The sequence below is a fragment of the Felis catus genome, chromosome C2, assembly GCF_018350175.1.
Source record: "Felis catus isolate Fca126 chromosome C2, F.catus_Fca126_mat1.0, whole genome shotgun sequence".
Taxonomy (NCBI): Eukaryota; Metazoa; Chordata; class Mammalia; order Carnivora; family Felidae; genus Felis; species Felis catus.
The window spans coordinates 33,309,955-33,330,602 of record NC_058376.1 but is presented as its reverse complement, the minus strand read 5'-3'; the positions used below and the strand labels follow the sequence as shown (position 1 = coordinate 33,330,602).

The 20,648-nt window shown below is 35.5% G+C and overlaps 1 pseudogene; it reads left to right on the top strand.

Moving 5' to 3' along the window:
• The window catches only part of LOC123380050, a 44,478-nt pseudogene extending 24,855 nt beyond the window's left edge, over nucleotides 1–19,623 (top strand).
• Nucleotides 19,624–20,648: the final 1,025 nt, after the last annotated feature.

Sequence of the window (20,648 nt, the reverse complement as noted above, 5' to 3'; positions counted from 1 at the left end):
TTTGATTCACTTTGCTATTTAATTCTCCTTTTTCATCTTAAATAATAATGTAAGATTTTTTATTATCACATGGATGTTTCATGTAACTACATAATTATATGCACTTATAATAATTATGGATCATAATTAGAACAGGTAATTACTATGTGAGCATATTTAATTACATAGTTGAACATTAATGCATGCAAATGTACTTTGCACTTGAGAGTAATATATGCTGCACAATAAATAATGTTTTTGGAGCTCTTATCAAGTAAAACTCTCGAAATCAATAAAAAAAAAGTAAAAATAAATTCAGATTTCGACAAACTTGGCTTGGAACCAAATTTAGGAAGGACTAAAGTGTCTTAAAAGAGCTAAAATATATTCATTCAAGTTTAACTAAGAATTCCCAGTCTATAAAGATATATTTAATATGCAGATTGTAAAACTTATCAGTTTTAAGTTATCTCTTAGTAGTTCTGGTATTTTAAATTCTTGATATTGAAATAAAAGCTTTTATATACTGCGTTTTAAGCCAATATAGAACATAGCCAAATATTTATATCCAAACTTAATATTTTTGTATGAAAATAATCTGAATGAATAAAGAATGATTGGAAAACTTTATGAATCCAAGATTCAATATCATATATTTTTCCACATATATACATATATACATGTGTATATACATATTTACATGTATATATCATATATATGTGTGTGTGTATATATATATATATATATATATATATGCCACAAACCTATTAACTCCAGATATAGCCTAATTATTCCTCATTGTTTTTTTTTAAACTTCTAAAACTTGTTCTGAATCCAGAATAAGTGCTCTGTAAAAATTTGAACTAGTCAAATGTATTGCATACCCATTATTTCCCCCACATATAATTTTTTTTTTGATGTTCCTAAAGTCTGGCCTCTGTTTAACTATTCTACCAAAAATTTACCTTGATTATTACAAATTGCTTGTTATTTGACAAAAGCAGTGAATTTTTTTCAATCCTCATATTAAGTAACCTTTCTAATATTTTCTGTTTTTACAGTCTTTTTTTAACTTCCTGAGTTTTCCTTCTATAGGATGCTTTCACTTAGATCAGAAAATTTTAGGAAGATGGTGGCATAGGAGGATGCTGGGCTCACCTCATCATGCTGATTGCTTAGATTCCACCCACATCTGCCTAAATAACCCAGAAAACCACCAGAAGACTAGCAGAATGGACTCTCTGGAGCCAAGCATAGACAAGAAGCCCATGGGAGAGGGTAGGAAGGGCAGAGAGGCAGTGCGTTCTACGTGGACTGGCAGGAGGGAGCCAGAGCGGTGGAGGGGCAGCCCACTGTGCAAGGCAGAGCCCCCAGAGTCTGGCTTGCAAAAGCGGAGGGGCCGGACTGTGTGAGTTCTGACAGCCAGCGGGACTTAACATCTGGAATGTTAAAAGTATACCGTTCTGTTCTCAAAGAGCGTGGAGGGTGAAAGGGCACTGGGAGGGAGTGTTGTTAAGCCCTGGAAGACAGAGCTCAGCTCGGCAGCAGAACAAAGGCACTGGCAAACACCATTTCCCTCTCCCATCCCCCAGCTGAAATTCCAAAGGGAACAAGTTCCTGTCACAGAAATTGTTGAACTGCTCAAATGCCCAATGCTGTGCCACTATGGATCCATTCCTCCCACAGGTTTGCCTCACTACCGGTGCTGCAGGGGACCAACCACAACAAAGCAAGCTGAGCCTGCCCCTCCCACCCTTGTGCACCTTGGGGATCCACCCTGGCTAATACAACCTTGACTAGATCCCATTGAAGCAGCACCACAAGCCTGGCAGTGTGCAAGTAGCCCAGACAGGGGCCACACCACTCCACAGTGAGTCCTGACTCTGGGAGAGGGGAAGATAAGATACACACCAGTCTGACTATGGTCCCAGTGGTGGGCTGGGGGCAGACATGGAGTCTGACTGCAGCCCCACCCACCAACACAAGTTACTCCAGACAGCACAGGGGAAGTGCCCTTCAGTTTGGAACCACCGCAGGGACTACCCAAAATGATGAAACAGAAGAATTCTCCTCAAAAGAAACTCTGGGAAGTAGCGACAGCTAATGAATTGATCAAAAATGACTTAAGCAATATAAAAGAACAAGAATTTAGAATAATAGTCATAAAATTAATCACTGGGCTTGAAAAAAGCATAGAGGACAGCAGAGAATCTATTGCTACAGAAATCAAGGGACTAAGAAATAGTCATGAGGAGCTAAAAAATGCTATAAATGAGGTGCAAAATAAAATGCAGCTGACCACAGCTCGGATTGAAGAGGCAGAGAGGAGAATATGTGAATTAGAAGATAAAATTATGGAAAAAGAGGAATCTGAGAAAAAGAGAGATAAAAAAGTTCCAGGAGTATGAGGGGAGAATTAGAGAACAAAGTGATGCAATCAAACGGAACAATATCCGTATTGTAGGAATTCCAGAAGAAGAGATAGAGAAAGGGGCTGAAGGTGTACTTTAACAAATCATAGCTGAGAACTTCCCTGATCTGGGGAAGGAAACAGGCATTGAAATCCAAGAGGCACAGAGAATTCCCTTCAGCCATAACTTGAATCGATTTTCTGCACAACATACCATAGTGAAACTGGCAAAATACAAGGATAAAGAGAAAATTCTAAAAGCAGCTAGGGATAAACAGGCTCTTACTTACAAAGGTAGACCATAAGAGTAGTCGCAGACCTATCCACTGAAACTTGGCAGGCCAGAAAGAAATGGCAGGAAATCCTCAATGTGATGAACAGAAAAAATATGCAACCAAGAATCCTTTATCCAGCAAGTCTGTCATACAGAATAGAAGGAGAGATAATGGTTTTCCCAAACAAACAAAAACTGAAGGAATTCATCACCACTACACCAGACCTACAAGAGATCCTAAGGGGGATTCTCTGAGTGAAATGTTGCAAGGACCACAAAGTACCAGAGACATCACTATAAGCATGAAACCTACAGACATTACAATGTCTCTAAACCCATATCCTTCAATAATAACATTGAATGTAAATGGACTAAATGCTCCAACCAAAAGACATAGGGTATCAGAATGGATAAAAAACAAGGCCGATCTATTTGCTGCCTACAAGAAACTCATTTTAGACCTGAAGACACCTTCAGATTGAAAGTGAGGGGATGGAGAAGTAGCTATCATGCTACTGGAAGTGAAAAGAAAGCTGGAGTAGCCATACTTATATCAGACAAATTAGACTTTAAATTAAAGGCTGTAATAAGAGATGAAGAAGGGTATTATATAATAATTTCAGGGTCTATCCATCAGGAAGAACTAACAATTATAAATGTCTATGCGCCGAATACGGGAGCCCCCTAATATATAAAACCATTAATCACAAACATAAGCAACCTTATTGATAAGAATGTGGTAATTGCAGGGGACTTTAATACCTCACTTACAACAATGGATAGATCATCTAGACACAGGATCAATAAAGAAACAAAGGCCCTGAATGATACATTGGATCAGATGGACTTGACAGATATATTTAGAACTCTGCATCCCAAAGCAACAGAATATACTTTCTTCGCTAGTGCACATGGAACATTTACCAAGATAGAGCACATACTGGGTCACAAAACAGCCCTTCATAAGTATAAAAGAATTGAAATCATACCATGCACACTTTCAGACCACAATGCTATGAAACTTGAAATGAACCATAGGAAAACTGGAAAACTTCCAAAAGCAAGGAGGTTAAAGAATACCCTATTAAAGAATGAATGGGTCAACCAGGCAATTAGAGAAGAAATTTAAAAATATATGGAAACAAATGAAAATGAAAATACAACATTCCAAATGCTTTGGGATGCAGCGAAGGCAGTCCTGAGAGGAAAATACATTGCAAATCAGGCCTCTCTCAAGAAACACGAAAAATTCCAAATACAAAATCTAACAGCACACCTAGAGGAAATAGAAGCTGAACAGCAAAGACACCCCAAACACAGCAGAAGAAGAGAAATAATAAAGATCAGAGCAGAAATAAATAATATAGAATCTAAAAAAAAAAACAGTAGAGCAGATCAATGAAACCAAGAGTTGGTTTTTTGAAAAAATAAACAAAATTGATAAACCTCTAGCCAGGCTTCTCAAAAAGAAAAGGGAGATGACCCAAATAGATAATATCATGAAGGAAAATGGAATTATTACAACTAATCCCTCAGAAACACAAGCAATTATCAGGAAATACTATGAAAACTTATATGACAACAAACTGGACAACCTGGAAGAAATGGACAAATTCCTAAGGACCCACACACTTCCAAAACTCAAACAGGAAAAAACAGAAAACTTGAATAGACCCATAACCAGCAAAGAAATTGAATCAGTTATCAAAAATCTCCCAACAAATGAGTCCCGGACCAGACAGCTTCCCTGGGGAATTCTACTAGACATTTAAAGCAGAGATAATACCTATCCTTCTCAAGCTGTTCCAAAAAATAAAAAGGGAAGGAAAACTTCCAGACTCATTCCATGAAGCCAGCATCACTTTGATTCCTAAACCAGACAGAGACCCAGTAAAAAAGAGAACTACAGGCCAATATCCCTGCTGAATATGGATACAAAAATTCTTAATAAGATACTAACAAATCGAATTCAACAGCATATAAAAAGAATTATTCACCATGATCAAGTGGGATTCATTCCTGGGCTGCAGGGCTGGTTCAACATTCACAAATCAATCAATGTGACAAATCACATTAATAAAAGAAAAGAAAAGAACCATATGATCCTGTCAATCGATGCAGAAAAAGCATTTGACAAAATTCAGCACCTTTCTTAATAAAAACCCTCGAGAAAGTCGGGATAGAAGGAACATACTTAAACATCATAAAAGCCATTTATGAAAAACCCACAGCTAATATCATCCTCAATGGGCAAAAACTGAGAGCTTTCCCCCTGAGATCAGGAACATGACAGGGATGTACACTCTCACCGCTCTTGTTTAAGATAGTGTTGGAAGTGCTAGCGTCAGCAATCAGACAACAAAACGAAATCAAAGGCATCAAAATTGGCAATGATGAAGTCAAGCTTTCACTTTTTGCAGATGACATGATATTATACATGGAAAATCCGATAGACTCCACCAAAAGTCTGCTAGAACTGATACAGGAATTCAGCAAAGTCGCAGGATACAAAATCAATGTACAGAAATCAGTTGCATTCTTATACACTAATAATGAAGCAACAGAAAAACAAATAAAGAAACTGATCCCATTCAGAATTGCACCAAGAAGCATAAAATACCTAGGAATAAACCTAACCAAAGATGTCAAAGATCTGTATGCTGAAAACTATAGAAAGCTTAGGAAGGAAATTGAAGAAGATACAAAGAAATGGAAAAACATTCTGTGCTCATGAATTGGAAGAATAAATATTGTTAAAATTTCAATACCACCCAAAGCAATCTACACATTCAACGCAATCCCAATCAAAATTGCACCAGCATTCTTCTTGAAGCTAGAACAAGCAATCCTAAAATTCATATGGAACCACAAAAGGCCCCGGATAGCCAAAGTAATTTTGAAGAAGAAGACCAAAGCAGGAGGCATCACAATCCCAGACTTTAGCCTCTACCACAAAGCTGTAATCATCAAGACAGCATGGTATCAGCACAAAAACAGACACAGAGACCAATGGCATAGAATAGAGATTCCAGAATTGGGCCCACAAATGTATGGCCAACTAGTCTTTGACAAAGCAGAAAAGAGCATCCAATGGAAAAAAGACAGTCTCTTTAACAAATGGTGCTGGGAGAACTGGACAGCAACCTGCAGAAGAATGAAACTAGACCACTTTCTTACACCATTCACAAAAATAAACTCAAAATGGATGAAAGACCGGAATGTGAGACAGGAAAACATCAAAACCCTAGAGGAGAAAGCAGGAAAAAACCTCTCTGACCTCAGCTGCAGCAATTTCTTACTTGACACATCTCCAAAGGCAAGGGAATTAAAAACAAAAATGAACTATTGGGACCTCATGAAGATAAAAAGCTTCTGCACTGCAAAGAAAATAATCAACAAAACTAAAAGGCAACCAACGGAATGGGAAAAGATAATTTGCAAATGAAATATCGGATAAACAGCTGGTATCCAAAATCTATAAAGAAATCACCAAACTCCACACCTGAAAAATAAATAATCCAGTGAAGAAATGGGCAGAAGACATGAGTAGACACTTTTCTAAAGAAGACATCCAGATGGCCAACAGGCACATGAAAAGATGCTCAATGTCACTCCTCATCAGTGAAAACAAATCAAAACCACACTCAGATATCACCTCATGCCAGTCAGAGTGGCCTAAATGAACAAATCAGGAGAGTATAGATGCTGGCGAGGATGTGGAGAAATGGCAACCCTCTTGCACTTTTGGTGGGAATGCAAACTGGTACAGCCACTCTGGAAAACAGTGTGAAGATTCCTCAAAAAATTAAAAATAGATCTATCCTATGACCCAGCAATAGCACTGCTAGGAATTTAGCCAAGGGATACAGGATTGATGATGCATAGGGGCATTGTACCCTGATGTTTATAGCAGCACTTTCAACAATAGCCAAATTATGGGAAGAGCCTGAATGTACATCAACTAATGAATGGATAAAGAAATTGTGGTTTATATATGCAATGGAATACTATGTGGCAATGAGAAAGAATGAAATACGGCCTTTGTAGCAACATGGATGGAACTGGAGAGTGTTATGCTGAGTGAAATAAGTCATACAGAGAAAGACAGATACCACATGTTTTCACTCTTTGTGGATCCTGAGAAACTTACCAGAAGACCATGGGGGAGGGGAAGGGAAAAAAAAAGTTAGAGAGGGAGGGAGCCAAACCATAAGAGACTCTTAAAAACTGAGAATAAACTGAGTGTTTATGGGGGGGGGGGGGTGGGAGGGCGAGGAGGGTGGGTGATGGGTATTGAGGAGGGCACCTGTTGGGATGAGCACTGGGTGTTGTATGGAAACCAATCCAACAATAAATTTCATATTTAAAAAAAAAGAAAAAATTTTAGACAATTTAAGATGCAGCATGCATGGACACTGAAGACTAAAGGATGCAGAAGAATAATTACACCATTTAATAGATATACATGTGATTGAGCTTTTATACCTTAGTTTCTTTCTCTAAATCTATAAATGCATAATTTATGTAAAATTTGTAGTAATAATATTGCCTACTAATAACATTATTGTGTGGATTAACTAAAATACTCCTGAAATGTTGAAGTTTCAATAAACAGAATATATGGGAAGATAATATCTAATATATATGGAATATATTTTATACCAGGCTTCTTTCTAGAAGTAAATTAACTCATTTAATCTTTGTACGCCCTATGTGGACAGATGTAATTGTCATGACCATTTTATAGATAACAAAGTTAAAAGAGTGACTTTTTGATGCCAAGAGATTAATGGCAAATATATTATCCATGTGAAATAAAATTTAAAATCACACAGTTTAATTGAAAAAGAAACAAAAAGCTTAACTCAAAGGAATAATCTTTAAAAAATGATAATAGTGTATAGTCACAGATTTGGGAAGATTTTTGTCTGCTGAAGGATTCTTTACAATACTTCCCATTTAGTGTAACCCATGTAACTGTTTTTTGTAATTATATGTAAGGCTGATTGTAGCCATTATTTCAAACCACTAAATAACCACTTAGATTAAAATAAAATACTTTGGATTTTAAATAAATACAGTTCACTAGAACGAGGTAGAAATACAAAGCATTTATAAAAGAATGGTGTTTTTGATGATTGTACTTTGCATATATTCTCTGAAGTTTCCTGGTGCAAATTGTCACCTGTAGTCTCACTTCTATAGGAAATATCTTTACTATGTAACTATCTTTTGCTTTTACCTGTGGGCACTCTATGCACCCTAATGGACAATCACCTATTCCATTTCAGGAATATTATGCTGTAAAACTACTTATTTACAATGTGATCTTTCACAAGTTAAAGTTTCACACATAAACCATATAGCTTTCCATGCTTAAAGCTCAATATTTATTTTTTATTATTTTTTTAATGTTTTTATTTTTTATTTTTGAGAGGGGAAAAGACAGAGCATGAGTGGGGGAAGGGCAGAGAGAGAGGGAGACATAGAATCTGAAGCAGGCTCCAGGCTCTGAGCTGTCAGCACAAAGCCTGACATGGGGCTCGAACCCATGAACCATGAGCTCATGACCTGAACTGAAGTGGGATGCTTAATCGACCGAGCCACCCAGGCACCCCACAAAGCACAATATTTATTAAAAGTTCTTACATGTGGTATGGTTAAGGGCTTTGTAAATGCTCAGGTTTTGTTTTGTTTAGGTTTTGTTTGGTTGTTTATTTATTGTCCTTGTTTTTCCTCAAATGGTCATTTCCTAGCTTGCACCTTGCTTTGTGAAAGTAAATTAAGGATAAAATTCCCTTAAAAACAAATCTGTTGGCGTCCAAATATTAAGTAAGTAGATAGCAAAGGGAAAAAAAATAAAATGATCTGCTTTCTGATAAATTTTGTTACAGGTTAAGGGGAAGTTATTCTACACTGTTATGTAAGGCTCTTTTAGATTACTGTAGTAGTAACAGTACTCATCACTAGGAAATGAAAGGATAATCAAGTGACTCTGTGTCTTATACTCTTAATTCATCCCAATCTAGAACTAAGACTTTATAGAAGCTATATTTCTAAAGGAAGAATATTTAGGATTCCTTCAGAATTCAGACTTGGTAATAGCAACATGACTTTTCCTTCTTATAGCCATAAGAATATTAAACATAAAAATATCATTTTCAATGTTTCTTTTCAATCTCTATTAGGACCACTCAGACGATGCTTTTATTATAATCTTCTTAAAATTTCTATTGTCAAGATTCCCAGTGAGTTTATGATGACAAATCCAATGGTTATCACTCCATTCTCCTGTCAGCAGCATGTGACATAGATAAACCCACCCTCACTCCTGGAAGATTTTCTTTACTTATCTAGAAAGACAACACACACTTTTGGTTATGGCTATGCCACTTTGGTTGTCCTTTGGTCATTCACAATTTTTTTTCTTTTCTTTTTTTTCTTTTTTCATACTATCTCCTAGAACTTAATGTTGCAGTATTGGTGCTTAAAAATATCAGAACAAACATTTTTTTTTTAAAGGGTACAAAGAAAAGTTATCAAAGGTAATCATCTGTTGATTCTTAAAGCAGGTCACAACAAATTTCAAAATATTGAAATCATATGGAGAACGTCTGCATTTACAGTGCAATTAAATTAAAAATTAAGCACAGGGGCGCCTGGGTGGCTCAGTCAGTTAAGCTACCGACTTCAGCTCAGGTCATGATCTCACGGTCCGTGAGTTCGAGCCCCGGGTTGGGCTCTGTGCTGACAGCTCAGAGACTGGAGCCTGTTTCAGATTCTGTGTCTCCCTCTCTCTGACCATCCCCCATTCATGCTCTGTCTCTCTCTGTCTCAAAAATAAATAAACGTTAAAAAAAATTTAAAAAAAGTAAGCACAAAAATGATTAGCAAATAATCCACATTTTTGTTTTTATTTTTTTAATGTTCATTTTTGAGAGAGAGAGTCGGGGAGGGGCAGAGAGAGACGGGGACAGAGGATCCAAAGCAGGCTCTGTGCTGACAGCAGAGAGCCTGATGTGGGGCTCAAACTCACAAACCATGAGATCATGACCCGAGCGGAAGTCAGATGCTTAACCCACTGAGCTACACAGGTGTTCCCACACGTTTCTAAATTAAGCAATTTCCTTCTAAAGAAACCATGGATCATGTTTTATGTTAAAACATTTGTTAAATTTTTATGCACTGGAAACATTTGAACACAATAAAAATACAAATGTCAGCATACTTAATGTTCTTATAAAATGGTGCAAGTAAGGTGAGGCATCAAAAAATATTTATTCATATGGCACACTAGAATGCCTCTAAATACACATCCTTACAATCAATAAAAAGGCTCATAGCCCAAAAGAAAAATATTGAAAACAGTGAATTAAAAATTAATAATAGAAAATAAAAATAGTCAACGATCATACACATGAAAATATATTAAAAATGTGATCTCCTTTATTTACTTATGTGAGGGCCAAGGACAGACTGTCCCAAGATGGGCCACTTTGGCATAAAGATTATTTTTAGTTAAAAATAATCAAAATCCAACAGATGTAGGAAAGAGCAGGCTCTCTGCCTCCCCCTCAGATGTCTAAATTTACATTGGAAAGGAGAACCTGTTCCAGGAAGAGAGCTATTAACTGAGGCAAACTTTGTTTTTTCCAAACATCTCCTTTCAGCTTCTTGCTAAAGATCTATCTCCCCTTTGCATCCCCAGAGCCCTACCTCTCTCCTTAGCTCATATAAGCCTCATGTTGCCTCCTTGTCTTTGAATTTTCATGTCTATGTGGATTCCCTCTACATAAGCCTATTAAATTTAATTTTCTCCTATTAATTTTTCTCAGGTCAATTTGATTCTAAATCCAGCAGAAGGACCATAGGGCACAGGAAGGTCTTTCACCTGATTGGCTGTACCTTGCTTTGGTGATAATAATATGATTGTAATTTGATAATCTGTATTTTGTTAGTGATTTGTCAGTATATCTCAAAATATAAATACTGCATTTCCTTGGAACTAATAATTTCAATTCTAGGGGTTTATTCTGAATAGATAATAAATGTAAATGCAAAAATTCAATCAAACATTTTTTTTTACTTGTTCTTAGCCAAAGGGCTGAGATGCGATCAAACTTTTTTTAATGATCAGATGATTCTATATAAACTAAAATTTCATAAGTAGAGGATTGACTAAATTGGGATAAATTTGGATAAATACCCCTACATATTAGTTTAGATGTTAAGAATAATTGATGAGAGGTGTCTGGATGGTTCAGTTGGTTAAGTGTCTTGCTCTTGATTTTGACTCAGGTCACGATATCAAGATTCATGGAATTGAGCCCCACATTGGGCTCTGTGCTGACAGCATGGAACCTACTTGGGATTCTCTCTCCTTCTCTCTCTGCTCCTCCCCAGGTTGTGCATGCTCATACACTCTCTCTCTCTCTCTCAAAATAAATAAATAAATATATTTTAAGAGTTTAAAATACATATGTATATATATATAAATATATGATGATGACATTAAACGAGAAAAATCATAGCTGTGTGACCTTGAAAATAATTCATAAACGAAGATAGTTGTCTTTATCTATAAAATAGAGATAATGATTATTAGGATATAAGGTCATTTTAAATATTAAAAGGCATAATAGTTACAACAACCAACATTTAACATTTGTTATATGCTGCTTATATTGCTATATGTCTGGCACATGGTAAGTGCTTACTGAATGGTAACACTTTGTATAAGGGAGAAACAATATTTATAGATGAGAAAGAAGTCATGAAAACTTTTTAGTCACTAAAGATGTATAAAGCAGCACATCTTGTTCCATTTTTGTAAAATCATTTGCTTATGTATGTGTGTAACAGAGTGATATCTGAATGATTTTATCAGAAGGGCTAACAATGTTACAACTGGATAGTGGGTCTTAAAATTATTTTTACATTACTGTTTGGATGTTTCAGTATTTTATTTTATTTTATATTATTTTATATTATATTATTTTAATTCATTTTATTTTATTTTTATTTTAAAGAGAGGGAGAGAGTACATGTGAGCTAGGGACAAAAGCAGAGGGAGGGAGAGAGAAAGAGAGAGAGAGAGAGAGAGAGATCTTAAGCAGGCCCACACTCAGGGCAGAGTCCGACGAAATGGGGCTCTACCCCATGACCCTGGGATCATGACTGGAGCTGAAATCAAGAGTCGGATGCTCAACTGACTGAGCCACCTAGGCACCCAGAGAATTTGATAATTTTAAAATAAGCAGGTTGTGTTAAAACAGGAAAACAAATGAAACAATTTTAATTTTGGAAAACTAGTAATGTATTGCATTAACAAGTTTCCTTGTGAGTAAATTAGGAAATCTTGGTGCTATATTCAGGAGACCATTTATTTGAAAATATGAGTAAAAAAAGTAAGGGTAGGGATTATATAATTAAATAAAAGTTTTAATAGAATATAGTTCATATTCAAGGTAACTGTGTTTTTTAAAGTCTGCAGGGATACCTTGGCAGCCCAGTCAGTTAAACGTCTGACTGTGGCTCAGGTCATGACCTCATGGTTAATGAGTTCAAACCCCTCATGGGGCTCTGTGCTGACAGCTCAGAGCCTAAAGTTTGCTTTGGATTCTGTGTCTCTCCCTCTCTCTGCCCCTCCCCTGCTTGCTCTCTCTCTCTCTCTCTCTCTCTCAAAAATAAGTGAACATTAAAAATAAATGTAAAATTGTGATCTGGCAACTCTTAGATTAGAATCAGTTGTAACAATACAAATTAAAATGCTGATTATATTTCCAGTTAATATTTTTGAGGAGCCATAGTAAATTAAGTGTTCAAATGCGTAAGACTGTCTGATATGCTTACCTCTTAAGCCTTTAACCTTTATTCTCTCTTTCTTAAACATTTTGCTGTGATTCAAATCCTCTTCATTAATTTTCTAGCTATGAATATATATTTCCCTACCTTCTTTCTTCCATGAGGGCATTTTCCATTATATTTACCATTCTAAAAAGAACATGGAATTTTCCTTCCTCTCACCATGATCACTCACTTTTTTCCATGATACCATCTGCCTAATAGGCTTTGCTCTTTGAGATTACCATTGTAGATTCTTCTGTACATCCCCAGAGACTGTGATCCATGTTTTCTCATCATTAATGAAAATCCTTCTCATTTGAAGCAGATTTTAGCAACAAGTTTTTTCTGCATGCTCTTATAAAATTTACATACAGAACAGTATGCTCATTTTCCATCCCTCTGGCATTAACATATATTGAGCACACAGGATTTTGTTCCCCCACCCAATTCACACTTGTAGCTCTCTATAGGATTAAAAGATTAGTGTGTATTAGCATAAACTCTAAGAAAACAAGGTGTTGTGGTATGAGTTTATATTAATCAAATAAAAAAATTGTTAAGTTCATGATTGCATCAGTGATTTTTTAAAAGAAATGTACTATGTCTTCAAGAAAATAATCTTTTAAGAATATATAACAACTATATTAGAGCAATAACACTGTAATTTTAAATAAGAATGGAAGGAAATTTCATTTTGGCACTTAGATCCAATGATAATTGGCACTGGCATATTCTAAAAACATGTGAAGGATTCCTTTTTGAGCTGAAGCAGGGCATTTTGCATCCTTAACAATCCTACATTGCATTTAAGATTGAGACCCCTGAGTCTTGCAATAACTAGCAAATCTTCCTTAATCCCCAGTTCCCTTTATCTGAAATTCTAATACATGCAGATTTACTTTATGTAACTTTTCAGCCTTTTGTGCCCTAAAACATTCTAACATTTTGAGGTCTAATAGAGAAATGATTGAAGTAGAAAGAAAACTTTATATGTAACCCCTTAAACGTGTTCTTATCAAAAGCAATATTAAAAGCACTACACTATTTTGATGAAAAGATGTTACCAAGAGATAGGGATTTTAATTCTGGTTCTGGCAGTAATGGTGACCTTCGTTTCTCAGAATTTTAACTGGCTCTTATGTAAAATAAGGGGGCCATACAGGATAATTTTAAAGGTCCCCTAAAAGCTCTTTTCAAAAATCAATCTTTCTATGTTATAGGGTTATATACGCTGTATTAACAAAAAGAGTTCCAGACAAGAGGGATAGATTTAAAAATCTATGATATTATAAAATTTACTTTTGAAATTATTGGAGCTCTCTTTGATGATTCTAATAACTAAATTTTTCAAACTGATCATCATTAGATCAGAATATGTAATTATATCATTTCATTTGGAAAAGCACAGTGATGTAGGTTTCATTCTGTGGTAAATACGGTTATTTCTTTCATCTTTACTTAATGGCATAGGAATTTTGAGCCACACTATATGCAATATTTTTATGTTCATAATTTTATTTCTAGTGACCTAGGCTTGGCATAATTAAAGAAGAGGACAGTCTTTAATAAGGATCAAAAAACATCTCAAATCAACAGGGTGTCAGCTCGAGTCTTCTGGGAAGTAGATGCCAAGAAAGAGCTAGAAGAGCCAAAGTTATATTGAGAGAAATGCCCATGAATGCTTAACCGAATGAGGAGCGGGGATGGGCAGGGAGAGCCTTCTGACCCCTTTGCACTTGAGAAAAGAATGAGTTAAGGGAGGAGCGTAGGTAGGAGGAAGCTCACATTCCAGTACTGCTCTGAGAAAATCTCTGCCAGGCAGTAGTCACGATTATCTGTATGAGGTGCCCACATTGAGCAGAAATGGCCCAGGTCTCTTGCCCTGACTCTGTTCACTAGTTCACTGGGAGCACCTAGAAGAAAATATGTACACTTCGGTGAAAACAGAAGATGTAGCAGGTGGAAGCTATGAGCTAACTCGACCGACGTCTTGCAGCAGGTTTTCTCTTGACAGGAGCTCTGGGTGCCACAGCTCCACGGCTGCCACAATTAGTGAAATTTACATCTCTACAATTTGACGTGCTCTACTACTTGTACTCAATGTTGTATATGAAATATTTGACTCTCAGGAAAAAGCATGGAAACACTTAAAATGGAACAAAAATACATTTCTTTGTTACATTCAAAGTGGATATTCTTTTGAGAAAGAAGTTTGCCCTGGACAAGTATCTATTAATGCTTGGTAAGACTAAGTGATTGACTACTCTTTTAATGAATTAATTAAGATAACTGATTTGGACGTAGCAACATTTATTGAGCATAAACTATGACACTCTATTTTATGTTTTCCCTAAATTATTTCATTTAATCTTCAACTAGTCTTGTGACATTGAAGTTCAACAAATGAAAAACTAAAATCTTTTGGTACGAACAATGTGAACTAATTGAACCACCAGCCCATTAAAACCTACCTGTGGAGAGCCTCCAGGGAAATTTTATGTTTGATTAGATGCCTTGAATTTACTAAGGATTGTCTGTCATCAGAATAAAATGGTATCAAGTCAGTTTTGCTAGAGAAATCGGGAACTTTTTCAGAGTCCTCAATGTAAGTGCAAGTTTTGGATAATGCCATATAGAAATGTGTATGGGAAATTTACCTTGAAGGAATTTATTCTAAAGTAACTTTTCACAATGTCTGCTAGGTTCATTATCATTACTGTCTAGCAGAACACAAAGCAGTATATACCACTGAGAGATTCAGGAATGCAGGTGAGAACAGACACAGGCAAAACTGTCAAGACTCGCATGTGAAGGCACACAAAGAACACGTGAAACCGCAAGAAACTAAGAGAGGAAACCAGTAAAAGATGGGGTGCTTGAAAAATACAGACGAACCCCAAGAAGAAAATTAAAAGATAAAATTGAGAGCTGAAAACCAATAAAATCATTAATAAAAATAATAAAATGATTTCAATATTAAAAGCTGGCTTATCCAGGGGCTCCTGGGTGGCTCAGTCAATTAAGAGTCCCACTCTCTATAGGCTGAGGTCATGATCTCAAGGTAGTGTGATGAGCCCCACATCACTCAGCGATGGAGCCTGCTTGGGATTCTCTCTCTCTCTCTCTCTCTCTCTCTCTCTCTCTCTCTCTCTGCCTTTCCCCCTCTCAAGCACACACTCTCTCTCTCTTTCTCTTTCTCTAAAAATAAATAAACATCAAAAAATAATAAAATAAAATAAAATAAAATAAAATAAAATAAAATAAAATATAATAAAATCCAATTATGGATTTGAAATCTTCAGAAGACACAGGATAATTTTTAAAAAGCCATGAGTCTAAAGATGTATTTCCTCTTTCAGAAAAAAATGGGAATTATTTTTATATTCCACAGATTGTTATAGTGTATTAAATTAACATAAACAATGTCTAAGTATAGAATGCCATACTCTGCACAATGGATTTTACAAATTTTCAAGTAGTTTGTTGTAACAGGGTGCTGGGGAATGATAAAGAGATATATTACAGTTCTTTCTGACTTTTATTACCATACTGAGCACAATAATAGTTAATTAAAAGATTATGGTATTTTGCTTTTAGGATTTATAATTTTGGCTGCAAAAAAGATGTATCTTTATCTAGAGTTTTAAATTACTATATTCCAGACAGGTAAGTCATAACTAAAGCATATTTTCTGCATGAAGATGGGTAATATATTTATTACTTCCACTGTGTTTTTTATTTCAAAACTTCAGCATCATTAATCAAGCTATATTTAATTTTGATTAAAATGGATTATCTATTGAGTTGAAACATAAAATATATTAAGATAGATCTACTAAAAATTTAACTGTCCAGATGCACTGTTAATTTGCACTGAAATAAAACACCTGTAATATCTATAGGTATAACAATGTATGATGCCAAACTTCAAAAATAATACAAACATTATTGTAAATAAAACTATTTAGATTAACTTTAATAAAGAAGAACACTACAGCTGAGAATCAACCTCATACAATACCAAAGCAAATTAATCTAATTAATCCATCAAAATTTATCAAATAGTGTTAATTTTTAAAACAGTTATAATTATAGTTATAATAAATCTAAATAAAATAAATATTATTAACTTTAATACATGTGTGCTCACTCTGTAATTACTGATATTTAACATTCTATATTATCATTCTTGCTAAATAATATAATCAAGATAACTTTTTTTAAGAATTTTATTCACACAGTTTTAAATTTCAGCAGATGCAAAACTTAATCTGAGTGCCAAAAAATCAATCTGACATTTGCTAAGGATTTAATCACATATAATACAAAATATTAAAATAAATAATATTTTGTGTTCATTCTATTCTGATTCAGTTAAAGAGGATTGGTAGGCTCTTCTAAAAGTTTTATATAAAAATTATGTGGGAATAATTTAAATAATCTAAACATTAATTATACCGTAATATATATTTTCCCGATGATTTCAGTACTCTAGCCTCTTAGTTACTTTATTGGGCATATTTCCAATCTTCTCCCCTGGATTCTAAGTACATTGAATTGAAAACGATGCCTTGTCAATATGCATTTCTTAATGTTGAATAGTTATATAAAGACAATAGAGCATACTTCCCCAAAACAGACTAGGCCCACCCGTGCTCAAATGATTCAGCTGCCATTTCTGGAAAACCACTTAAACTGTATGGGTTCCAATTTATTGACGGAAAATATGGTGTCTATATCATGTGACTGATACAAGGACAAAATTCCAGAAGATACAAAAGTACCTATATGGCATTACATGTACTAAATATACAGTGAATTCTGGCTTTTAATTATGAATGCACACACACTAAGCAAGTGTTGTCTGATAAAGCAGGTGTCATAAGATGGACTATTATTTGGGATTGAAAGTTATACTTCCCATCACTAATATTTTAAATCATATTATGCTTTAAAAACTCAATTCAAATCTGAAAAGAAAATAAAGGATATATTTTCAACAAATCATTGCATTTTACCACAGATTAGAATGAAAGTGTCTCCAGTTCTAGATGATGCATCAGGATTTATACAACAGAAAAGTGTCAAATATATTTTTTCTCTCATGCTGTAACTAATTTTTATTTTCAGAAAACAATTCTCTATTATAAATTAGATAATTTTGAAAGAATGATTACCACAATTGCTGAAAGTTTGTTTTCAAAAACGTTTCTTACTCTCCTTCTATCATTTATCCTTGTCATCAGAGTTATAAACTTAACGTGTAAAGAATTGCACTCTCTTCTGTTTTTGCTCCCACACTTCTTTTATAGCATGTCAATTGCATATGGTTGAAAGAGGTTTTTGTTTTCTTTTTTTCTCTCCCAAGATCACACTGAAAAAATACAGAGTGAGCAAGGATTTGAATGCGAAGATTTTACCTAATGTATTCCAGGTATTTACTGAATCGTAGAATTCTACTTTTTGATACTTATTTTCAGTAGCTGTACACAGAATGAGATTTATTTATCATGTAAACTAATTCATTCACCTCAGAGTGATTTTCAGAAATCTATTACCTTACAATCTTTCCCCACAATAGTATTTATTTAATACTTGAAAGGGAGAAATAAAAAAGGAAAACAAAAGAAAGAAAGCTATATTCTTTATTTGAGCACGGTTTTGTTTGAATTCATTTGTATGATAATTTAATCCCAAGAGATATAGTTCTAATTTATTTTATAGAAATAGTAAAAAAAAAAATCATTTGGAAATAGTAAAAGCAATACAGAAGGACATCATCTGAAAAATCCCTTTCCTACAATCCCTTCCAAATAATACAACTTCGTATAATAACACTGTGAAAATTTTAAATATATAAGCTCCCAATACTTTCACTAAGCTTCTATGAGAAGTAAATTGACTTTCTGCCCATGGAAGCCACTGAGGAAGCACCGTTAACGTCTCCCTGTCCACCGCCATCATGTCTGAGTCAGAGTCTCCCAAAGAGCCTATTCAGCGGCTGAAGCTTTTCTTCAGAGGTCTGAGCTTTGAAACAAGCGAGGAGAGTCTGAGGAGCCATTTTGAGCAATATGGAACTCTTAGGGGACTGTGTGGTAATGAAGACCAAAGACCAAGAGCTCCAGGGGCTTTGGCTTTGTCATGCATGCCACTGCGGAGGAGGTGGGTGCAGCCATGAATGCAGGGCCACACAAGGTAGATGGAAGAGTTATAGATCCAAAGAGGACTGTCTCCAGAGAAGATTCTCAAAGACCCAGTTCCCACTTAACTGTGAAAAATATTTTTTATTGGTGGCATTAAGGAAGAGATTATTTTGAACAGTATGAGAAAATTGAAGTGATTCAAGTGGGTCATGACTGACTGAGGCAGTGGCAAAAGGAGAGGTGGTGCTTTTATAACATTTGATGACCTTGACTCTGTAGACAAGATTGTTATTCAAAAACACCGTACTGTGGGGACACCTGGGTGGCTCAGTCGGTTGAGCATCTGACTTAGGCTCAGGTTAACTCAGGTCATGATTTTGTTTTGTGAGGCTTTGGGCTCTGTGCTGACAGCTCAGAGCCTGGAGCCTGCTTCAGATTCTGTGTCTCCCTCTGTCTCTGCCCCTTCCCCACTCACTCTCTGTCTCTCTCTCTCAAAAATAAATAAATTTAAAAAAATAACTTAAAAAAATAAAATTTAAAAATACCATACCGTGAATGGCAACGACTGTGAAGTAAGGAGAGCTGTATCTAAGCAGGAGATGGCTGATGTTTCATCCAGCCAAAGAGGTCAAAGTATTCTGGAAACTTCGGTGGTGGTCATGGAAGTGGGTTAGGTGGGAATGACAACTTTGGTCACAGAGGAAACTTAGGTTTCCCTATGATGACAGCAGGGATGGCTGTAACAGATTTAGTACTGATGAAAGCAACTTTGGTGGTGGTAGAAGCTATAATGAATTTGGCAATTACAACAGTCAATCTTCAAATTTTGGACCCAAGAAGGAGGAAATTTTGGAGGCAGAAGCTCTGGCCCCTATGGTGGCAGAGGCCAATACTTTGCCAAACCATGAAATCAAGGCGGCTAGGAGAGTTCCAGCAGAAGCAGTGGCTATGGCAGTGGCAGGAGGTTTTAATTACTGTCAGGAAACAAAGCTTAGCAGGAGAGGAGAGCCTGAGAAGTGACAGGAAGCTACAGGTTACAACAAATTTGTGAACTCAGCCAAGCACACTGGTCGCAGGGCCTAGCTGTTACAAAGACATGTTTTAGACAATACTCATGTGTATGGGCAAAAAACTCTAGGACTGTATTTTTGACTAGTTATATAACAGGTTATTTTAGTTTCTGTTCTGTGGAAAGTGTAAAGCATTCCAACAAAGGGTTTTAATGTACATTTTTTTTTTTGCATCCATGCTGTTGATTGCTAAATGTAATAGTCTGATCATGATGCTAAATCAATGGGTCTGAAAGAAAGAAAGAAAGAAAGAAAGAAAGAAAGAAAGAGGGAAGAAAAGAAGGAAGGAAGGAAGGAAGGAAGGAAGGAAGGAAGGAAGGAAGGAAAAGAAGGAAGGAAGGAAGGAAGGAAGGAAGGAAGGAAGGAAGGAAGGAAGGAAGGAAAAGAAAGAAAGGAAGGAAGGAAGGAAGGAAGGAAGGAAGGAAGGAAGGAAGGAAGGAAGGGAAGACTCTGAGTTGTAGGAAATGATCCTTTGAGATTATTACAAAGCAAGGAGATCCCTAACATTAGATAACAGCTTGTACAATGAAGAAGGCAACAGAGTATTTATATGTTAGCTGTACTAAAACACACTGAAAATATAAACAGTACCTACATTTGTATAAAAGGTCTGTATGCCATATTTCTACTTAACCTCACTTTGTCATTATCAGAATGATCATAACTAAATTCTGATTTTAAGGAAACTTCCCTATGAATTTCTACTTTAATAAGTTTATTCTAATGTAATTCTCAGTCTTGATACAATGATGTTTATAGTTCATGAAATAAACTTCCATTCAGAAATCAAATTTGAATTTCCTCACCAACCTTGTAATCTATAACTCAGTGACAAAGATGTCACAGATCTTGATGTAAATAACAGTAGTATGGGTAGTTTTTATGTACCTGAAGTTGGAAAAATATATTTACTTTCTTGTGTTAAT